This window comes from Macaca thibetana, chromosome 9, assembly GCF_024542745.1.
Source record: "Macaca thibetana thibetana isolate TM-01 chromosome 9, ASM2454274v1, whole genome shotgun sequence".
NCBI lineage: Eukaryota > Metazoa > Chordata > Mammalia > Primates > Cercopithecidae > Macaca > Macaca thibetana.
This window is the reverse complement of record NC_065586.1, coordinates 27,974,159-27,982,399: the sequence shown is the minus strand read 5'-3', so window position 1 is coordinate 27,982,399 and position 8,241 is coordinate 27,974,159. Positions and strand designations below refer to the sequence as shown.

Genomic DNA, 8,241 nt, shown 5'->3' with positions numbered 1-8,241 from the left:
TTCAACAGCCAAACACCATCAGAGACAAAACTACGGTCTAACTTGGTTGGGTTTATGAGCTCGTAACAAGAGGGAGTGCTCCAGGGGACCCACAGAGGGTCTCACCAAGGGAAAAAGCAGGGTTCTTGTAGGAATTGGGAGAAGGAATTGGAAGGAAACAGTGTTGTGATTGACTGAAAGCAGAGCAAGGTTGTGAGTAGCATTTTTTTTTTTTTTTTTGAGATGGAGTGTCACTGTTGCCCAGGCTGTAGTACAGTGGTGGGATCTTGGCTCACTGTAACCTCCACCTCTCGGGTTCAAGCAAGTTCTCCTGCCTCAGCCTCCTGGGTAGCTGGGACTATAGGCACCTGCCACCATGCTCAGCTAATTTTTGTATTTTTAGTAGAGATCGGGTTTCACCATGTTGGCCAGGCTGGTCTCAAACTCCTGACCTCAGGTGATGTCAGTAGTATTTTATTAACATTTAGTAATATTTTTATTAACATGAGTTCTGGTGTGACAAATTCAGAGTTTTGTTTCCTTGGAGACCATAAAGTTAAATGTGGAATGCTGGGTCCCCACATCCCTGAACTGAAGGCTGGAAATCAAGATTGCTTCCTTGGGTCAAGTGACCCTCAAGCTTGGATCGTCCAGGCAAGAGTGGGTGTTCCATTCTCACTGATCATCAAATAGCAGTTTCTGACTAGTTTTAGAGTTTTCCAATTTTCTTAGTCCTGTATCCTTGGTATTAATTAACAATAGCAGTTTTTACAAATTCACATCAATATAGAAAAATGTAAAAAGAAAGTTTTGACCGAAGCAGGAAGAGACAATAGATGTGAAATTCTTTTTTATTGTTGGCCGTTAGCTTTTTTTTTTTTTTTTTTTTTGAGACAGGGTTTCACTCTGTTGCCCAGGCTGGAGTGCAATGGCGTGATCATCGCTCACTGCAGCCTCGACCTCCTGGGCCTTAACAATCCTCCTGCCTCAGCCTCCTGAATAGCTGAGACTACAGGTGTGCACTACCACACCGAGACAATTAATAGGTGTGACATTCTAAAATAAGTTGTCAGAGTGAGAAGCAAATCTTCAAAGGAAATATCCTAGCCCCTGGGTGACTCTTAAAAGTGCCTCACCCAAAATAGGATCATAAAAGGGCAGAGGAAGTGGAGTTCAGGAAATAATCTGTGAAGATGTTTTCTCTGAAGAAAGCAATTCGATAACTCCTACTTCTTTGAGACCTTCCTCCTTGAACTCACTAGAGAGGCAGTGTCAGTAGGACCACAAGGGCAACTCGATTTGTGTCCCCTGGTATTTGGAGACAAATCTCAAGCGGAGAGGCTGAAGGTATTGGCTTGGGGCAGCAGTGGGGCAGGGGTGGAGAAAGAGAACACTGAAGACCAGTCTGCACAGAGCCAGCTGCACTTTTACCACCCATGGGAGTAATGGATGAATGTCTGAAAGACCAGATAACAGCTGTTTGTTAGAGAGAGCTGGGCTGAAGGTGCTTAAATCCTGCCTACAAGGAACACCTAGAGAAGCCTAGAGACCATTTCCCTCCTTCCCCTGCAACAGGAGACTATAAAGTGGCTTGCAGGGAATGAGAAAGCAAGGGGAAGTGTTAGAGAAAACTGCATTGCTCGGGTCATGAGAACTGGAGTCAGATGTTTCAAGTGCAGGTCTCTAAGAACCCAAGAAAGGACCCAAGAAGGAATCGCACGTTTTAGTCATTGTCCAGGCTTGGGGAGCAACCCCTGCTAGCAACACACCAGTTAAGCATGAACTTGCTAGTCCTGGACTCTTCCCCCTTCTTTTTGCAACCTGAATTTGAAGGGGATTCTAGGGGGATAAAGAGAAGGATCCTTTCCTGCTTTTTGGAGTTCCATAGCTTGGCTGCATGGGACCCTTTCTGGGGAGGTGGAGGGAAAGTGTAACTGTGAATGAAGCTTGAAGTGTTGATCAACGGCATTTACATTAAAATTAAAGCTGCATATTGTGATTTAAACTGACCAAATGATATTACCTGTGAGCCATCAGAAAAGTTTCGGGATCACCCAAGTTTTTATCCAGGGGTGGGGACAGATCTCCTCACACTGAATCCCTGTGGAAGGGATGGTGGCAGATCGAGGTTTGCCATCTGCTTCCCTTCACTCCTCTGTCCTGCTTGTTCTGCAAGCTGGTCTCATCTGAGCCCAGAGCAGCAGGCTAGTTCACTGACACTCACAGACTTGGCAGGAGCATTTACTCTTTAAATACATCGAGGTCAGGAGGTACACTTCAGACAGGGAAACAGGAAATTACTAGAAGACCTGAACAAGAATGGCAACTTGAAACTGGAAGAGACAAGGGTACTAGGTGTCTGGAAGCCAATTGAAGTAGAAAGATTTCTAGAGAATGTGGGAGATTACCATCCAAGCCTTCAGCCTTGGCCTCTAGGTCTCCAGTTTACTGTAAACAACAGGTGAAGACTTTCAGTAACTAGAAATGAAGCCTCATTGACTAGCGATTGAAAATGTCGGGGGTGCAATGAATGCCTGTCTGGTAATCTGCCCAGTGTGTCTTCTCTGGGAAACCTCTGCTCATAAACAGGGATGGGCCCTGGCAGCCATATTGGTCCCCTGAAGCTCCCATCACCTATGATTAGGGTTAGGGTTGGGCAGGTGATTTAGTCCCTGTGGGTGCAGCTCTGGAACATCATTTCTCTGACACTGGGACATAGGAGCCAGGAAAGCTGGTTGTCAGAATAGAAGAACAGAGCACAGGTGCAGACAGAGCATCTGCTATGGAGAAAAAATTCCACTGAGTTTCTCCTGGCTTTTCGGGTCTGGGATCTGGGTCTTCCTGAGGGCTAACTTATTTTTGCCCTTGGGTTCTACTATACATCTAATCTATCTATCAGCTTTCTATCTATCAACTCTCTATTATCTATCAACTATCTATTATCTATCTATCATCTATACTCTGTTGCCCAGGCTGGAAAGCAGTGGCACAATCTCTGTTCACTGCAGCCTAGAACTCCTGGCCTCAAGCAATCCTCCCACCTCAGCCTCCTGAGTAGCTAGGACTACAGCTGCGTATCACCATACCTGGCTAATGTTAAAATTTTTTAAAAGATGTCTTGCTATGTTGCTCAGGCTGGTCTTGATCTGCTGGCCTCAAGTAATCCTTCCACCTTGGCCTCCAAAAGTGTTGAGATTATGGGCATGGGCTACTGTACGCAGCCTCTTCTATTTACATAATGAATTTCTGTCCTCTATTAGGGTGAAGAGATAGCTTTTCAGTGACTTTGAAGCATTGTGCCAAATATTTCAAACATCGTATTTTAAAATCTTCTTACTTTTTGATTTATTTAGTTGCTGCAAATTTTGACTTATCTGTCACTAATCGGCTGGATGTACTGAGATACTTTGACATTTCCTAATGCTTGGCGCTTTCTCTTTCTGGCCCTCCATAGTGAGGGCTGGCTGTCTTCCCTTATAGGTATCTGCTAACGCTGGAGGCTCAACTGATAAAGACAGCCATGCCAAGAAGCAGACAGAAAGGCTGGGGCTAATAGAACAGATCTCTACTCCAGGGGCTTTAACTCTGTCCTAGTTCTGGTCAAACAGGATTAATACTGCTCACTGTTACTATCCTAAAAGGATTGTCATGGTTAAAAGTGGGCATTTACTCTTTTCAGTGTCTTTTGTTGCTGGAATAAAGGAGATAATAATACGAAACAAAAATCAGCTTGCTTCTCCTCATATTTTGCCCAGCTCCCAGGCATTCAGAATGTTGTTACTAATTAGACATTTGTTTTAACACTCTGGGTCCATCCAGGCTAGGCAAGCTTGTGATGTGGGGAAAGTTGACTCGTTATGCAATGGTCCCTATGGCTTTGCATTAGATTCCCTGCTCCCTCGCAGGAGCTGAATGCTCTTCTGTTGTTCTCTGGGTCTAGAACCCTGTCCCTTTTCTCTGGGATGGCTCCTACTGATTTTTCAGCTTATTCCTCATTTGCTGCAGGACAGTCTCCTTGGCCCCATAGTACTTTTGATTTCCCCATCATCTGTGCAGTAATAGTTTCTCTATAGATCCACCAGAGTCTTGTCTTATTCATTGTTATATCCACAGATCTAACCTATTCCTAGTAAACAGTAGGTTCTTCCTGGATGTATTCCTGATGGATTGGCTTAATGAATGAATGCTCATTTTACTGGTGTCTCTGAAAAAGGAAAAAAAAAATAATGATTTTACTCCACTATCAGCAACTTGATGTTGCCCCTGTGAGGAATCCTTGTAACAAAATACAAACTTCTTATCATTGCCTACAAGGTCCTCACCTCCTTCTCCAACCTGTCTAGTAGCACTCTCCTTATGCACCATGATACCCATGCTGGCTTTCTCTCTCTTCCTGCAATACATTACTTTTCTTCCTACTTCAAGGCCTTTGTTCTTGCTATTTTATCTGCCCTGGAGTTTTGCTAAGTTGGTGTTTTCTTATTTAGGTGGTGCCTCAAATCTTAGAGCATTTCTGTTAGATCATTTTTCCTTAAAGCATTTTTCTCCCTTCCCAAAATTAAGTGTGTCTGCCATCCCTCTGGTCACTGTTTTCTTCTTTGCCCTGATCCCAGTCTGCAAGTTCATCTTTTTATTGGATCATTGTCCATCTTCTACTGATAAAAATAGCTGCAAGTCTGTCTTGTTCAAGGCTATACTCTGAGTGCTTAGTAGAATGTCTCATTCATTGCAGCATCTAGTATTTGATAATATTGATTACATGTTTGATGAGTAAATGAAAAAAAGAATAATCTTAGACATAAATTATTTAATCCCAGTGAAAGAATGTTAGTGGTGGTGGAATTTCAGGTGTTATTGTAGAAGAAACTTTTGAAGGGTATTCCTTCCAGTTTGTTCATATTAGGCTAAGTTCCTCTTCTTTTCCTTATACTATGTAAAAATATTAGATCTCAAAACTATTTGCTCAAAGTACTTTAGGACACATATTTTTAGACTACAGTTTAGAATTACGGTTATTAGAAAGGTTTGGTAAAAACTCTTTTTGTTAGGCAACAAGGTTACTCTGTCCTCCAAAGAGCTTTACCTTATTCTCAGGAAGTAAGAGAGAAAAAATAATTTTTTGTCTTCTTTGTATCAGCTGTTTTGCCCTTACTTCTCTTTAAGTTTATGTTTACCTTAACATTCCTTTCCTTCCTTAGGTTTGCTATCTCCATTTTTCACTATTACGTAATTCACAGAGTTGCTGGGGTAAGTGCTTAATTTCAAATAGCCTGTTTTAGAACTTTGTGAGAATGACAAGAACAAACAGAACATTAAGGCAGCTAGAGAGAGTTAAGTGAGAGTGGTCCCTAGGTGAGAAAAGCTTCCTGCCTTCTAGGCTGACACCAGTTCTGGGGGATGTGTTCTGAGAGCTTATATTAACTGCAGGTCATTGCTCCTTATCTCAATCCCCTTCCTCTCCCTTCAGCTTTCTATTCAAAATCTCTGATCACATCTTGAAGTGTTGTCACATTATTTTTTTTTCTGATAATTCCCTCCATTAGCTGAGCTTTCCAATTTATATTACCTGATTTTTTTTTTGTCTTCTGCTTTTTAAAACCCCTTTTTCTAAAGCTTTATTGATTGTGTACTTTGGATTCTAATTCTTCCTATCAGAGTCTTTCTTTAATTCTGTTTGCACTGTGGTGCTGTCTACATTATGTGTTGGTTACATGATAGGAAGGAGTATGGGGGCAGCTCGGTCACATCTGTAAAGTTCTTTAAGAGAGCTGAAGGGCGCTGATACCAGTTCACGTTTTTTTGGGTAGCCCTCAGGTATTGAGCATGTTTACTGTATTTTCTTCTATTGTGAAAGAATCAGTTCTCTGAATTTCCTTAAAGTTTGTCTTTACCATTCTCCACACTCTACTTATTTTTCTATTTAAGAATTTTTTTTTCTAATCATGTAGTACATGTTCAATATAGAACACAAAAAGGTAATAAGAAAAAAAGTCACCTACAGTGTCGCCAAAGGTGAAAACACCTTGTCTTTCTTCGTGCATAACAATATCCCTCTCAATCTTATGCAGCATTTTTAAACCTAGGAGACCTCTCTAAATCCAAACGAAGTTAAAGATTACGTTATTCACCAAGTTCATACTGAAATTAGAGAATCGCAGGAGCTTAAGAAAATGCGCATCTGGCGAATGAACCTGGGAAACGGGGTTCTCTTCAGGGAGGTTGCTCGTCCATGAAACACACCCCAGCCTGCAGCCACCTGGGTGTGGGGAACCAAGGGCTAGCGAACCAGGCGGGCAGGGGCGGAACTTACGGGGACTGCGGGTAGGAGGAGGAACTACAGAGCTGTCACCAATCAGAGCCCAGCTTTGTTTTCTCTTGCCGACCAATGAGGGAGTTCTGCTGGAGGGGCTGTCTTCAAGTATGAGACGCCTACCGCCTTCGCAGCCTATCAGCAGGCCCCTCTTACCCTGCGGGCGGTGCGGCTCCGCCCCGCCCCTCCAGCGTCGGCCCCGCCCCCCCGAGGGTGGGGGCCGTGTTGGTTACTAGCAGGGCTGGAGGCGGGGGCCGGGCTCCCACTGGGCTCGTGCGTTCTGCGCCCGCCGCGGCGGTGTAGAGCCCGCTGGCTCCCGATTGTCCTCTGCGGCGGTGGCGGTCGCTGTCTCCTTGCCTCGGGGCCCGGGGCTGCAGGGGCCAGAGCGAGTGCGCCTCCTGCTCGCCGACCGCGGCTGCCCAGAGCAGGTAATGGGGCGCCGCTGGGGAGCGCCTGTCTGAGCCCCGGGCTAGGTGCGGGCGGTGGGTTCGGCCCCCGAAGCTGCTCCCAGAGCCGGCGACCGGGCCGAGCGGGGCCCCGGTCCTCCGGAGCCTCCTGCCGGCCTCTAGGCGCCTCAGCCCGGGAGCCCGCGGCGGGCACCTTGCGGGGAGGTGGGGGCGGGGCCGGGGCAGGGGCGGGGCCGCCTCGGGCGGGACCCTGAGGACCTCTGGAGACCCCTGGTGACTCGCGGGACTCCGGGCTGGGGCGGCGACGGGGCCGACCCAGGGCGGGGAGGACCGGCAGGTGGAGGGAGAACTGCGGAGTTGAGTCAGAGTCCGGCTCCTCGGGGAAAAGAACCTACTGAAAGGGAGCGATAAGCTGGCTGGCTTCTTTTTTTTCTTCCCCTAAGCCAGAAAGGCGTCTTCACTTGGATCGTGTTAATTACATGTTTTCTGAGAACAGGCGTTTGGCCGTGTAATGCTGTCTACACGATAGCATTATTTATTTACTTATTTACTATTTAAAAAATTAAAAGCAGCCTTTAGCGTGAATCTGTGTGGGGGCTTTTGCTGAAGTGACAGGTAGACCCAGCCGAGTAACTCACCTTTGTCTGGGCTGAAGTGGGGAGCGGTGAAGTAGGAATGAGGGGGAGGAGTGTTCGTGAGGAATGCCTGTGCAGGTTTGAAAGGATTGTGGGGGTGGGACCACTGTTAATGTCACTGTGCCATGGGTGGGAGTAGAATTGTGATTTTTTTTTCTTTTTCTAATTTTTAAAAACAATATTCACATTAAAAAAGGGGGGGGCTTTCCAAAAACAGTCTCTGAACTCGAGGCTTTGGGGATGCACCTGCTAGTCAGGCAGTAATAGTTTGCAGGTAAATCCTGGGCTATTAATTACGTGATTTGATTTACTTATAAAGAAGTATCTTGAATTGTTGCTACCTTTCCTTTGACGTGCTCAGTATATTGCTTGTTTACAAGTGAATTGATGAAGGTCACTGAGTTTTAGCGGTAATGTCACAGCGATGGCCCTTCGAGAGTTTTCTATGCTCAGGTTCACTCAGGTTTTACAAAAACAGTATTTCCACCTAATTGTGAAGCTCTTAGCACTGTATCAATTATACAGTATGCCATCCTCCTACTCTTCTGAGGCAGGCTGTGCGTAGCATGTCCATTTTACAGGTATGTCAACTGAAAGCCCTGGAGATGAAAGGAATCCTGCCTCAGTTTACTCCTACTTTATTTTATACCTGTAATGGATGTAATCCAAAATCTGGGTAAGATTCCTGCCATCAAGGCAGCTTCTGCATACCAATTCGATCCTGTGTACACAGGTCAGAGGTGGAGATGGTTATTTTCAAGTAAAGGAGTATTGTCTCTGAGGTTTTTCTTTCCATCCAGGTTGCTAAGCTAGTTTGAATTTCAGGTGAAAGGTAATTTTCCACATAGGCAAAACAAACAAAAGTTAGTAGTGCTGTGTGAAAATCTCTATTTTAAATTTTGGGAAGCTT

The 8,241-nt window shown here is 45.1% G+C and overlaps 1 protein-coding gene across 3 annotated transcripts in view; it reads left to right on the top strand.

The window, feature by feature from the left end:
• Positions 1–6,513: 6,513 nt before the first annotated feature.
• Positions 6,514–8,241, top strand: part of MPP7 (MAGUK p55 scaffold protein 7) — a 250,426-nt gene continuing 248,698 nt past the window's right edge. For 2 of the 3 annotated variants that reach the window (XM_050804517.1, XM_050804515.1), the window contains exon 1: positions 6,532–6,717. The gene's annotated coding sequence lies outside the window, so the exon portion shown is untranslated. Of the gene's footprint in view, positions 6,718–8,241 lie in introns of all 3 variants that reach the window. The other variant, XM_050804514.1, reaches the window with a different exon arrangement.